Source organism: Chelonia mydas, chromosome 6 (genome assembly GCF_015237465.2).
Source record: "Chelonia mydas isolate rCheMyd1 chromosome 6, rCheMyd1.pri.v2, whole genome shotgun sequence".
Lineage (NCBI taxonomy): Eukaryota > Metazoa > Chordata > Testudines > Cheloniidae > Chelonia > Chelonia mydas.
The window spans coordinates 107,219,406-107,233,769 of NC_051246.2; the positions used below are offsets into that span (position 1 = coordinate 107,219,406).

Genomic DNA, 14,364 nt, shown 5'->3' on the forward strand with positions numbered 1-14,364 from the left:
CTAAGAGTGTTTGTTTCAGGAGCACTTAATTCTTTTTTGAACTGGATTATCATGTTAGTCCTTGACATAGTCTAAACTTGTAGCCTAAACCTTGCTGGCATAAACTGGTCTCAATCCATATATATATATATATATATATATATATTTTGTATCCCATGCTATCAAATGCTAGTATGCCCAAATGACGCCATAATTTTTGCCCGGTCTATCCGATGTATTTTTAAGACACCTACCACCATGGTATATTCTTACCTTATTTTTCACCCCAAACACTACAAAATAACCACATACTTAAATCTTTTTTTGTAATGTTTGTGTATACTGTCCAATAATAATAATAATTAATAAAAAGCTTACTATGTATAAGAGGACTGTTGCCCCCTTACTAACATTCAGTGGGGGTGTATTGGTTGGCTAACTCCCAGTACTAAAAGGGGGAAGGGTCGATGGGGAATCAAGACCTTGAGACTGACAGCCCCCAGATACAATGGGGAGAGGCCAAGGCTCCAGGTCAGCCTGAATGACAGGGCGGGCAGGCTAATCAGGGAGTCAGGAGGCCAGGGAGGTCTGTCCTCTGTGTGAGCTGGATTTGCCTGGGTCAGACAGAGGGGGGCTGAGCTAAGCTGGGGAGCAGAGCTGTGCCAGATCCAGAGGGACCAGAAAAGCAGCCCAGAGAGAGCAGACCCTGTCCTCGGAGCAGAGCTGCAGCAACCAGAGCCAGAGGGGCCAGAAAAGCAGCCCAGGAAGCAGGTCAGTGCTGGGAGCAGAGTCACAGAAGCAGCCTGCAGAGCAGACTTGTCTTGGGAGCAGAGCTGCAGCAACCAGAGCCAGAGGGGCCAAAGAAGCAGCCCAGGGAGCTGGAGGCAGAGCAGCAGCAACAGCGCAGAGACAGAGTGGTGGAGCTGGGGCTGGAGCAGTCCGGAGCTGGGTGTGGTGAGCAGCTGGGAAGAGCGAGGGGGACCCTGGGCAGCTGGCCCAGCACAGGGAGACGCCTCAGCCAAGAGGCTCTGCAGGCCAGGCTTGGATCGTAGCCCCGACAGGGAGGGGGCGACACTGGGAAGAAGGGTCCTACCACTTAGAGCCTGAGAGCGTGTGGCCACCACCAGAGCAAGTGTCCAACCCACAGCATCCCTACAGCACAGCCAGGGCCTGCGAAGAAGACCTGGGACTTACAAGGAGCAGACTGTGAAGTGTCCGGACATTCCAGAGACACGGTTTGTGATGTTCCCTGCCACAGAGCGGGATGATGTGTTTCCTTTAACCTTTCCCATTTTTTCTTATTCTTTTTAAAATTAATTGTTGATTAAATAACTTGCATTTGCTTTAACTTGTATGTAATGGTCAGTGGGTCAGAGAAGTGCCCATTGCAGAGAGAGTACCCCGGAGTGGGGACACCCTAGCCCCTGTCCTAGGTGACTACAGCAGGGTTGGGGGTCGAGCCCCCCAGGAATCCTGGGCCCAGCCTTGTTGGGGTTACGAGGACTCTGCCAGACAGGAGAGTGGAAGGGGAGTCCTCAAGGGCAGGGAGGCCACTGCCTTTCGCTAGCCCACTTCACCAGGGTAGTGCAGAAGCCAGGAAAGTTCCCCACAAGAGCGGGACTATTCCCCCGCTTACATATGCATGTCCCTTATGCATAACCTTCTACTGGTCCATTAACAGGTTGTTTTGCAATTGGTCTATACTTCAAATGTAATTTTTCTGGAGACCTGCCTGTACTATGGAAAGTAGCTGTACCAGTTTATTTCATTCACAGAAAAAGCACTGAGTTTGTAGTGGATTATATTAGTTCATAGAAGACTGCACTAAATGTGTATCTAGCTGATGAATCCTTTCTATACTTTTTAGTTTCTTTACGTATGTGGCCAAGAATATCTCCATATACTTTTCTGGGGCAACTTTAAACAGTCTTCTAAATTTCCTATTTATTTCATTAAATTTTTGGACTATGGTAGAACCTCAGAATTATGAACACCAGAGTTACAAACTGACCAGTCAACCCCACACCTCATTTGGAACCAGAAGTGCGCAATCAGGCAGCAGCAGAGACCAAAAAAAATAAAAATAAAAGACAGTACAGTACTGTGTTAACGTAAACTACTAAAAAAAATTAAGGGAAAGTTTTAAAAAAAAGATTTGACAAAGTAAGGCAACTGTTCCTGTGCTTGTTTCATTTAAATTAAGATGGTTAAAAGCAGCGTTTTTCTTTTGCATAGTAAAGTTTCAAAGCCGTTTTAGTCAATGTTCAGTTGTAAACTTTGGAAGAACAACCATAACGTTTTGTTCGGAGTTACAAACGTTTCGGAGTTACAAACAACCTCCATTCCCAAGGTGTTCCTAACTCTGAGGTTCTACTGTGTTTAAGTCTGTCTCTAAATGTATCTTTGTACATTTGTTCCTTCATTTTCAAGCCCATGCACAGCTCCACAACTGCCCACATCTGCTCCTCTGCCTGCTTCCTACAGCCCTTCCAAGCTCTGTGGCTAGTCACTCACAATATGAGCAAATAAATAGCTGACATGATGTCTCCTCTTGCCGTGAGAGCCCAACAGCCTCATTGTTGGATCAAGCTTATTGCCTGGTCCACCACTGAGTATAAAACTGTAAACAGCTGTGGATCGTTGTAGTCATTAACGGACTCCTCTTGAGTGGTGCATAAGCCTGCACTCACCAAGGGAATGGTCTTGGCAAAATGCCTAATGGTGATTCTTGCAAGTTTTAGAATGGGGGATCTGAAAATGGGCCAGCAACCCTGTTAAGCTGAATTCCATTATTTATTTTCCTCCTAATGCCCTGTATTTCCTGGTCCAGTGCACACTGCTGGAAAACTGAGGAATCATAGGCTGTATACATCAAATACTGAAACCCACATTAAAACCATACAAATGGTAGCTAGTGTACATTTGCTCCTGCAAAGGTCCTCCTACCCCAACTGTTATGCCCACGTGAAGTCTCATGGAAGGCAGTGGGATTCCACGTGGGCATAAGAGTCCATGAGGGTGGATCCCTTTGTAGCATCAGAACTATAGTTTTTATATTTTAACCACAATAGCCAATTTTCGACCTCATTGACACCAGCATAAAACTAGAGCAAATCCATGAGAGTAATTCTGGTGTCAGTCAGGTTTGAACCTGACCCTATGTTCTTAAAATAATCACATCTACCTCAGTTTAAAATTTACCATGGGGTGATCAGAGATATTGGAGATGGAAATGAGTTCTTAGATCACCCAGTCCATAGCTTTGCAAATGTAGGATTAATAGATTTGGTTTTTGTCTGCCTCCATTTTGAATTCCTGGCCTGCAGCCAGAAACTGCCCGTTTTCAGTGTTTGTACAGAGGCACTCTTATCAGGAAAATGCTTACATTATGGGTCAGAATAAATTGTAAGAAATGTAATCCAATTGTCACCAACTTTTGGCTTGTGGTTTTTTTTTTTTTTTTTTTGCTTCTCTCCCTGACTAGTTTTTCCGTATGAAATGGTGGGGGAAAAAAATCTTACATGACTTTTTTTTTCCTATTCTAGTCTTCTGTAAAAGTCCTTTCAGCAGAGGTCAGTATATTAGTGCCTCGGTATGATCATGTGGTAGCTTAATTACTGTCGTATGAATCCATTGCTGCCTGCATTGGGTAGCTGTTTTCTGCCTTTAATATTTTACTCTTTCCCTCCCAAGCTGTCTGCATATGGGATTCCAACACATCCTGACATCTGTGTTTATTCATCATACTTAAAAAGCTGCAGATTGCCTTAGCAAGACACACTGAAACTGGAGGACCATTGGGGTTGTGGTGCAACTGTTAATGTGCAGTTTAGATAGCATAGTGAGAGGAGAGGAAGGATGGTGCAGTGACTCGGGCATGAGGCTGGGACTTGGGAAATCTAGGTTTGATTCCCTGTTCCACCATACACTTCCTGTGTGACCCTGAACAAGTAAATTAGTCTGCCTGCCTCAGTTTCCCCTATCTACATTGGGGATAAAAGCACTTTCCTACCTTTCATGGGTGTTGTAAGGATAAATATAGTAAAGATTTTTCTGGCGCTCTGACAGCCCTGTGATGGGGTATATAAATCCCACACTAGAATAGAGGAGGTTAAGGGCAGATCTGGGATCATGTAGACCCATCAAGCTTGCTCCAGGTAGAGGAGGAGTTTAAAGAAAGACAAACAGCGGGTAGAATAGGGGGACAGACGTATCCTGAGAACTCCCTGAGGAAGGGTACAGCAGGAATCCTTGCTGCAGGGAAGGGAGATCCACAAATGGCAGCTACCCCAGGACAGAGGAGGTAGTACTAGCTTTTCCTTAAGGGCTAAGGAACCCTTCACTCTATCTTTTCTTGGATTGCTTGTGAGACTTTGACAATGTCCTCAGCGGAGAAAGTAAGTGGTAGGAGTGGCCCAGGGAGGCAGCATTAGAGCACTACTAAGTGCTTGATATTGCTGCCACTCATAGGGCCTGGGTCAGAGCCCAGTGGAGAAGGGCCAAGGCTCCCCTACTATCCAGCTACAAAGGTGGCATAACTCCTCCACCCCTTGAAATCGGGGGATAAAGACATTGAAAGCCTTGAAGTACGGGTGTGATGCCTTTGGAGGCGCAGAGTTGGGCCAGAAACTCCTTTTGGGGGGTTGTCAGACTTTTGTAATTTATTGGACTCTGGAAAGAGGTGGACTTCTGTGGTGACCTGGCCGGAGGGCCAAGTCACTACCTACTGGAAGAGAGACCACCACAGTGACAGAGTGACTGTTCGCAGAGGAAAAGTTGAGATGAGGAGAGTTATCACTAGCGGTTCCACCAGTAACTGCAGCCCTGGCACAAGGCAATATAATTGAGATATTACTGACTGATTTTTTAAAAAAGGAAAGTCAGAGATCCAGGTACACTCCAAATACTGTCTGCATACTGGAGCTGATGCCAAATAAAAAACATCCATTATTTGCCTATTTGCAAGTTCTTGGTGCTTTCGCAAAAAGTTTTGGATGAATATTTTCATATCAGTGAAACTTTTGTCAAAGATGGGTATTTAGTTGGTTTTGGGTGGGGATAAGGCACATGGGTTTTCTTGGTTAAGCCTACTTCATGGGCACACCAGGGATAAAGAGAACTATCTTCACTAATCTTCTCTGGGGAAGAAGTGTCTATATTTCGTGTCCTCTCTTTGAGGGAGTTGCTATATCTCTGCGCTCATTCTGAGTGCACTTTCTAGGGGCCTAAACCTTGGGTTTTCCCTAGCAACCACTTGCAGATGCTGATGCAGGTACATCTCCAAACCAGATTCCTGTGAACAAGTGGCAGCAGCACAGAATGCCCCTTTCCTCTCTCAGCTGTTGGGGAAGAAGGAGGTGAGAGCCACTGAAGGTTGTCCTGGATCTGTGCAGTGTCCCTGTTAATGGTGCAGTTTCCAAAGACACCAGAAAGAGGTAGATGGTTGAGGAGGTTAGCAAGCCACTAATCTTTTCCCATCCCTTGACACCCACAAGAAGACAATGCTGACTATGTGGGTTGTCCCCCGGGGGAGGTCTGTCAAAGAGCCCATTGGAAGGGGTAGGACTGTATGGAGACAGAAGGCCTTCAGGCTAAAATAAGTTTGAATAAAGCGTCCAATCCTGAACCTTTTGAAATCTCCCATCATGAAATTTATAAAAATTCTTGCAATAGAGAACATTGTTTACTTCATACTCTTTAAATCTAGCTCTGCTGTTTTAGTGTTGAGTTTTACTTTATTTTATTTTTTTCTTTGTAATATACTAGAAGCATATTAAGAAATGATTTCAAGGGGAAAAGGAGATTATTATTCCAATTTGGGATTCAAAGTATTTTAAAATGTATGATCTGTATTTCAGTGGTGATGAGGCACATGGGGGCATACACATACAACTGTAGAGATATATAGCTGAAATCCATTGAAGTAACTGGTTTTGTGAATCTTAAATTGGAACAATAATCTCCTTTTTCTGTTCCTGGGGGGAATGGCTGGCCTGGCAGGAGGAACTCGGGATCTTATAGTCTTGTACCCTGTGATTCTCTCAGTGGTAACAAAATCATAGCACAGAGGATGCACAGTCCTGAACAATACAATGCAGACTTTTGTTCTCATGTTTTTGTCTTTCCTTTTAAATTGACGAAGGCAAAGAAACAAACTGCAGAAAATGAGTTTAGAAAATAAATGTCAAAACTCAATGAAAACATTAGTTTCATCATGCTATTTCCATAGACCTTCATCCATTGCTGATGTTCACTCTTCTGTGGGATGGCGAATGCCTCTTGGCAGGCTCAGAGCACCTTAATCTGCCTGTGACTTCAATGGCAGCCAAGCAAGCCCACCATCTTGCTAGACTGGGCAACTTGTGTTTAATTCTACTTCCAGAGAAGTCAGTGGTGAAATGCTCATTGGCTTCAATGACCAGTATCTCAGGGGGCATAGCTATTGTACTGCATACAGAACTGCACTAACCTAGTAGTGTTATAGTAGCACTTATACGTGTCTCTCCATCCATACGCTCACGTAGGCTATGCCATGCCACACTGTAGATGTTAGAACCATGTTTTGGACATTTGCCTTTCTTTTTGATGAACAAGTAAAGCTTTAATGTTTGAAGGAGGGTCACTGGGTTGCTACTGTGCCTCTGTAGAACACAGCTGCTTGCACAGGACAATAAAACCGTTTTCTCTGCACTTTTTTCTTGGGACTATGCAAAAATCCCATGTGCATTTTTTTATGAATTGGACCCTTCTATTTTATAGCCACTACTAGTCATGCTTATTACAATGCCATATTATGGCCTTAGCCACTTTTTATGTCCCTGTAACATAGTACCCTAGAGAAAGATGCTTCACTCAGCAAGAACCAGTAAACTTGCTACAGAATCAGCGGAATACTTTTCACAAAAGTGCATAAACTTCTGTTCTTAAACATTGTCATCCTTCACCTTAACAAGCACAGCAAAAAGGTTCCACTGGTTTCTATGCCTTGTTAGGTCTATCATCTTTTTAATTAATAGTGTTTTTACGAAGCCGTCTGAACTGTGTCATTTCCATTATCAGGAAACCATTGCCATTAATGAATAATTTTCATTTCTGATCCTTGATATCATGCTAGTTGATCTCCTGTTTCCATGCCGCCGAATGATAGCATCGTTTTCTGCCCACGATCAAATTTAATTTGGACTCTGATTATATTATGCTGTTGCGACTGAAGTGTCAATTTTTGTCAGGCAATTAGGAGCTATAACCTGTGAAGTTAAGTTTGATAGGCATTGTAATTGGATTGTTACAGTAATAGCTTGGAACATTCCTTTTTTTCTTGCTTCTTTGATTCTTGATGCATACTTTAGTCATGAGAACAAAGGCATTTTGTTATTATGCAACCATAGGACATTCAAGACAACAAGATGGAGACAGGGTTTTTCCGCTCGCCTCACATGGACTTGATTTGGATTTAGGTTTGACCACAAATCATGACAGGATTTTGAAAAGAATTCTTCTGGGGTCAAGGAAATCTGCAAAAGTCAAATATAGAATCAAAGCTTTTAGGATCATAATTTTTTGTGTGGTTCTTTAAATGAAAAGGTTACACAGAAAAAATAAATCAGAACTGGAAATGTATCAAATTACTCTTTACGCCATTCTCACTTCTTTTTAGCAATTTAGTGGCCTCCGTGGGTTTGTGATCTCGGCAAGTACCAGGTACTGTAATTTTGGAACACATTGTGGCCCAAATTCTTTTCTGGGTAAATGGGCACAGTTCCATTGAACTCTCACTAGCAAAGAATTTGGCCCTATGGAAAATAGTCACAGCATGATAGCTAGTATGTAATGGAGAACACATTTATTTTTATTGGATCCTTGTTGTCAGTTCACTCTCCAATGTCAGACTGGAAGTATCTGGTTGTACATTTTTTTTCTTCTTTGCCGACACAGTAGTTCACAGATTGGCTGTTTGTCAAAAGAGAATTGTTCTCAGTGTCTTTGGCATGTGCTCAGCCCTTCCCCAGGCTCCTCTTCTGATCATCTCTGATCAGAGACACAATGAATAGACATTTTAAAAAGGACAATGGAAAGGGGCTACCATATCCAGCACTCATCTGATTAGGAATATGTTATAGCCACTGCCATGGGACAAGTAAAAGAAGGAGGAAAACAAAGGAACCCCAGCTGCTGTAATATATAAGAAATAAGGAACACAGGAACCTATCCTGGCAACAAAGCCCGTTGCCAACTGTGTCCACATATCTATTCAGGAGACACCATCATAGGGCCTAATCACATCAGCCACGCTATCAGAGGCTCGTTCACCTGCACATCTACCAATGTGATATATGCCATCATTTGCCAGCAATGCCCCTCTGCCATGTACATTGGCCAAACTGGACAGTCTCTATGTAAAAGAATAAATGGACACAAATCAGACGTCAAGAATTATAACATTCAAAAACCAGTCGGGGAACACTTCCATCTCTTTGGTCACTCGATTACAGACCTAAAAGTGGCAATTCTTCAACAAAAAAACTTCAAAAACAGACTCCAATGAGAAATTGCTGAATTGGAATTAATTTGCAAACTGGATACAATTAACTTAGGCTTGAATAAAGACTGGGAGTGGATGGGTCATTACACAAAGTAAAACTATTTCCCCATGTTTATTCCACCCCATCCCACCCCCCCACCCCCCCTGCTGTTCCTCAGACTTCTTTTTTGGAAAGCGTAGGGGACAATTTCCTGGCGCAAGTGCTAGGGGAGCCAACTAGGGGGGGCGCTTTTCTTGACCTGCTGCTCACAAACCGGGTAGAATTAGTGGGGGAAGCAAAAGTGGATGGGAATCTGGGAGGCAGTGACCATGAGTTGGTTGAGTTCAGGATCCTGACGCAGGGAAGAAAGGTAAGCAGCAGGATACGGACCCTGGACTTCAGGAAAGCAGACTTCGACTCCCTCAGGGAACAGATGGCCAGGATCCCCTGGGGGATTAACATAAAGGGGAAGGGAGTCCAGGAGAGCTGGCTGTATTTCAAGGAATCCCTGTTGAGGTTACAGGAACAAACCATCCCGATGAGTCGAAAGAATAGTAAATATGGCAGGCGACCAGCTTGGCTTAATGGTGAAATCCTAGCGGATCTTAAACATAAAAAAGAAGCTTACAAGAAGTGGAAGGTTGGACATATGACCAGGGAAGAGTATAAAAATATTGCTCGGGCATGTAGGAAAGATATCAGGAGGGCCAAATCGCACCTGGAGCTGCAGCTAGCAAGAGATGTCAAGAGTAACAAGAAGGGTTTCTTCAGGTATGTTGGCAACAAGAAGAAAGCCAAGGAAAGTGTGGGCCCCTTACTGAATGAGGGAGGCAACCTAGTGACAGAGGATGTGGAAAAAGCTAATGTACTCAATGCTTTTTTTGCCTCTGTTTTCACTAACAAGGTCAGCTCCCAGACTGCTGCGCTGGGCATCACAAAATGGGGAAGAGATGGCCAGCCCTCTGTGGAGATAGAGGTGGTTAGGGACTATTTAGAAAAGCTGGACGTGCACAAGTCCATGGGGCCGGACGAGTTGCATCCGAGAGTGCTGAAGGAATTGGCGGCTGTGACTGCAGAGCCCTTGGCCATTATCTTTGAAAACTCGTGGCGAACGGGGGAAGTCCCGGATGACTGGAAAAAGGCTAATGTAGTGCCAATCTTTAAAAAAGGGAAGGAGGAGGAACTACAGGCCAGTCAGCCTCACCTCAGTCCCTGGAAAAATCATGGAGCAGGTCCTCAAAGAATCAATCCTGAAGCACTTACATGAGAGGAAAGTGATCAGGAACAGTCAGCATGGATTCACCAAGGGAAGGTCATGTCTGACTAATCTAATCGCCTTTTATGATGAGATTACTGGTTCTGTGGATGAAGGGAAAGCAGTGGATGTATTGTTTCTTGACTTTAGCAAAGCTTTTGACACGGTCTCCCACAGTATTCTTGTCAGCAAGTTAAGGAAGTATGGGCTGGATGAATGCACTATAAGGTGGGTAGAAAGCTGGCTAGATTGTCGGGCTCAACGGGTAGTGATCAATGGCTCCATGTCTAGTTGGCAGCCGGTGTCAAGTGGAGTGCCCCAGGGGTCGGTCCTGGGGCCGGTTTTGTTCAATATCTTCATAAATGATCTGGAGGATGGTGTGGATTGCACTCTCAGCAAATTTGCGGATGATACTAAACTGGGAGGAGTGGTAGATACGCTGGAGGGGAGGGATAGGATACAGAAGGACCTAGACAAATTGGAGGTTTGGGCCAAAAGAAATCTGATGAGGTTCAATAAGGATAAGTGCAGGGTCCTACACTTAGGATGGAAGAATCCAATGCACCGCTACAGACTAGGGACCGAATGGCTAGGCAGCAGTTCTGCGGAAAAGGACCTAGGGGTGACAGTGGACGAGAAGCTGGATATGAGTCAGCAGTGTGCCCTTGTTGCCAAGAAGGCCAATGGCATTTTGGGATGTATAAGTAGGGGCATAGCGAGCAGATCGAGGGACGTGATCGTTCCCCTCTATTCGACACTGGTGAGGCCTCATCTGGAGTACTGTGTCCAGTTTTGGGCCCCACACTACAAGAAGGATGTGGATAAATTGGAGAGAGTCCAGCGAAGGGCAACAAAAATGATTAGGGGTCTAGAGTACATGACTTATGAGGAGAGGCTGAGGGAGCTGGGATTGTTTAGTCTGCAGAAGAGAAGAATGAGGGGGGATTTGATAGCTGCTTTCAACTACCTGAAAGGGGGTTCCAAAGAGGATGGCTCTAGACTGTTCTCAATGGTAGCAGATGACAGAACGAGGAGTAATGGTCTCAAGTTGCAATGGGGGAGGTTTAGATTGGATATTAGGAAAAACTTTTTCACTAAGAGGGTGGTGAAACACTGGAATGCGTTACCTAGGGAGGTGGTAGAATCTCCTTCCTTAGAGGTTTTTAAGGTCAGGCTTGACAAAGCCCTGGCTGGGATGATTTAACTGGGAATTGGTCCTGCTTCGAGCAGGGGGTTGGACTAGATGACCTTCTGGGGTCCCTTCCAACCCTGATATTCTATGATTCTATGATTCTGTGATCCTTGTCAACTGCTGGAAATGGCCTACCTTGATTATCACTACAAAAGGTTCTCCCCCCCACCCCTGCTCTCCTCCTGGTAATAGCTCACCTTACCTGATCACTGGTTACAGTGTGTATGGTAATACCCATTGTGGGGGGAGGGATAGCACAGTGGGTTGAGCATTGGCCTGCTAAACCGAGGGTTGTGAGTTCAATCCTTGAGGGGGCCATTTGGGATCTGGGGCAAAAATTGGGGGTTGGTCCTGCTTTGAGCAGGGGGTTGGACTAGATGACCACCTGAGGTGCCTTCCAACCGTGGTATTCTATGATTCCATGATTGTTTCATGTTCTCTGTGTATATAAATCTCCCCACTATATTTTCCACTGAATGCATCCGATGAAGTGAGCTGTAGCTCACAAAAGCTTATACTCAAATAAATTTGTTAGTCTCTAAGGTGCCACAAGTACTCCTTTTCTTTTTACAACAGGGTGTGATTATAGAAAATGGAAAATTCAAACTGGAGTTGCAAGGTGAGTGGCTAAGTGAAGTTAAAGCTTTAAAACTAATGAAAGGCAAATCTGAAAAGGGTCAGATGTCTGTATGGTTTAGGTAACTCCCACAGAGATTAGGGTTCTTAATGGAATTAGCTGAACATTCGAGGACACCTTCCTCCGACCCCTTCAGACTTCCAAATCACCTTCTCTGAAACAGCACTAGTACCTTCCACCTGCTACTGTTTCATTGGGGAGTGGCCTTCTGTGATCTGGTGGGCTCACGTTCCAAACACACATCTCATGGTGTGGCCTAGTAGACCTGCCCCTCTCTGCTTCAGGGAGTAGAGTCTTCAGGGACAGCCAGTTCTGTCCATCTTGTTCTCTGTGATCCTCAGTGGGCTTGCTGAGCTTGCTTGCTCTTGAAGATAACCTGGTGCGTCTACTGCATCCTTTGGCAACTTTAGTGTGCTCTTTGTAGGCCTCTTCCCTCTCAAATACACTCTGCTGATTTTCTTCTGAGGCTAACTGAATGATCCTCATCCCAATCCTGAAGCATTATGTCCCAGGAACTCCTCTGCTAGGCCCCGAAGCTTTATCTTTTGACAGTGTAAATTCACAATTAAGTTTATGCTCCCATAATGCTTTGTGGGATTGCAACACTCCCTCAGTTCCAGCACAGATCATGTGAGACTAACAGTTCTTGAGATGACCCATGACCAAGACTGCAGATCCAGACGAGAATGTGGTAATATCAGAAAACTCTGGGTAGCTGTGCTTGGTAGATTCTGTGTAATATAACATCATTACTAGAGGCTGTGGGGTGGGAGAGCTTTCTTTGTGCTTTGAATTTCAGCTGGGACAGTGAAACTAGACTGGTCTGTTAGTCAATTTCACTCCTCTGTTTAAAATCCCTTCTTTTTTCTGTTTATTTTGTTAAGAGTTAACAGAATATTTAGGTTAAATAAAACAAAACATGAACATTTCCATTTGATTATTAGATTAGATTAGTATTAGATTTTCTTTAAAACCTTTACTTTCATGCACAAAGCCTAAATTTTGGGCCAAGGCTACTTGATGTTGTTGCTTTAGTCTGGTGATGTCAAAAAACGAATGTTGAGAACCTGGAAGAATGCATCAAGGACATCAAAGAGGGAGTGGATTGATGAAGTGACACAGGCAGCTGCATATGAAAAAAGTAATATACGGAATAGAAAGTAAGTTAAATGAATTTCACCTTTAGCTGTATCAGAAGAGATGCTCTGACCTATGATAGGAGATGGTGGAGGGAAATTGAGGGGTGAATGAAAGTTTTTGGCTCTGAAGATAAATAATATTTTCTCTAAAAGAAAAGGAGTACTTGTGGCACCTTAGAGACTAACAAATTTATTTGAGCATTATTTGTTAGTCTCTATGGTGCCACAAGTACTCCTTTTCTTTTTGCGAATACAGACTAACACGGCTGCTACTGTGAAACCTGTCAATATTTTCTCTCTCTCCTTTTCTACCTCCTTACATTCTCTTTTGCTTTGCTTTTCTTTCTCCCTAACAGACAAGGAATGTGGTGGAATTATACCTGAAAAAGAAAGTAAAAGTCATGTAAATCATTATGTATGTATGTGCCATTTTCAGGAATATAGACTAAAACTCTAATGACAAAGAGAAATAGACAGATAGATTAGCAGGCATGAAGAAATTCACCCCAGCGGATGCATGCAACTTTCTGGAGTCTCACAGCAATAAAAATCGTTATTAATTTTCCATTTTTCAGTTTATCTGATACAGGCCAAGAAATTACTGTAAGGCTTATTATCTGTAGCTCATTATTTGTAATGTACTGTGGCAATAGTCAATGAGCTCTGTTTTCTGAAAACTGATTCAATCTTTTGCTGTTAGTACTCTAATGAAGTAGGTGCAGTGTATACTTGCATAAGAACTGAGAATCGTGTTAGCACCTACGCTGCACAGTAAAGCTGCTGATACTTTGCATGCACATTTTAAGCATCAGCTGAGGATCAGCAGAGTTCATAGGTTCAGTATTCTCTCTCTTTCAGCCTCCTATGTCAGCGATGTTTTAACCAGCTGGGGGCAGAATGACGTTTTGGAAATTAAAGAGAAAAGAGGTAAAAATGACAAATCCACTGGTATTTCTGCATCTGAGCCTCACCATTAATAATATAACATGAAAAATTCTATCAGGTAAAAATGATGTCTGATTATATTTTTGAAGTGTCAATGCATGGGTAGATTTACATTTGACATGCCATTTAAATACTTCAATATCTTTTTATATTTTAAAAAAAAATCTTTGTCAGGATAAAACCTAGGTGAAATCTCTTTATTTTCATACTGGTGTAAGAAACATTTCCAATCTTTTTGACATGCTGATATATTAGAAGTTACATAATTCTTTATAATCTTTCCAAATATTTCGTTGTCTGAAGATATTTCATTGACAACTTCTGTTGTTTTTACTATACTTGTCCACCCCTTCACATTTAATACTCTGATTACACACCTACTTTATGTTGGGTGCAATCTGATCATTATGGTGACATATTTTTTCTTTAACTATTGAAGGGAATTTATCTCCAGTGAACGAGATTTAATTTTGTCACCCCCAGGATGATAAATCCAGTGTCCAAAAATACAAATAGCATGGGTAGCAGCACACACTTCCCTCGCAGTGTTCCTCATCTCTAATCTGGAAGAAACGCATTTAAGGGTGAAAGGGTTAATCAATTCCCATCCCCAGTCAATCTAGAGAAACTGCAAACAGGCAAGTAAGTTAGTTTCAGACATGGTGGTGGTTTGTGTGATGGGAACACCCATTGCA

At 43.2% G+C, this 14,364-nt stretch overlaps 1 long non-coding RNA gene across 1 annotated transcript in view; it reads left to right on the forward strand.

The window, feature by feature from the left end:
- Positions 1 to 14,364, forward strand: part of LOC114020651 — a 241,056-nt gene that overhangs the window by 28,987 nt on the left and 197,705 nt on the right. The window contains exons 3-4 of the long non-coding RNA XR_006291754.1: positions 11,525 to 11,567; positions 13,583 to 13,727. This is a non-coding gene — a long non-coding RNA (uncharacterized LOC114020651). The remainder of the gene's footprint in view (positions 1 to 11,524; positions 11,568 to 13,582; positions 13,728 to 14,364) is intronic.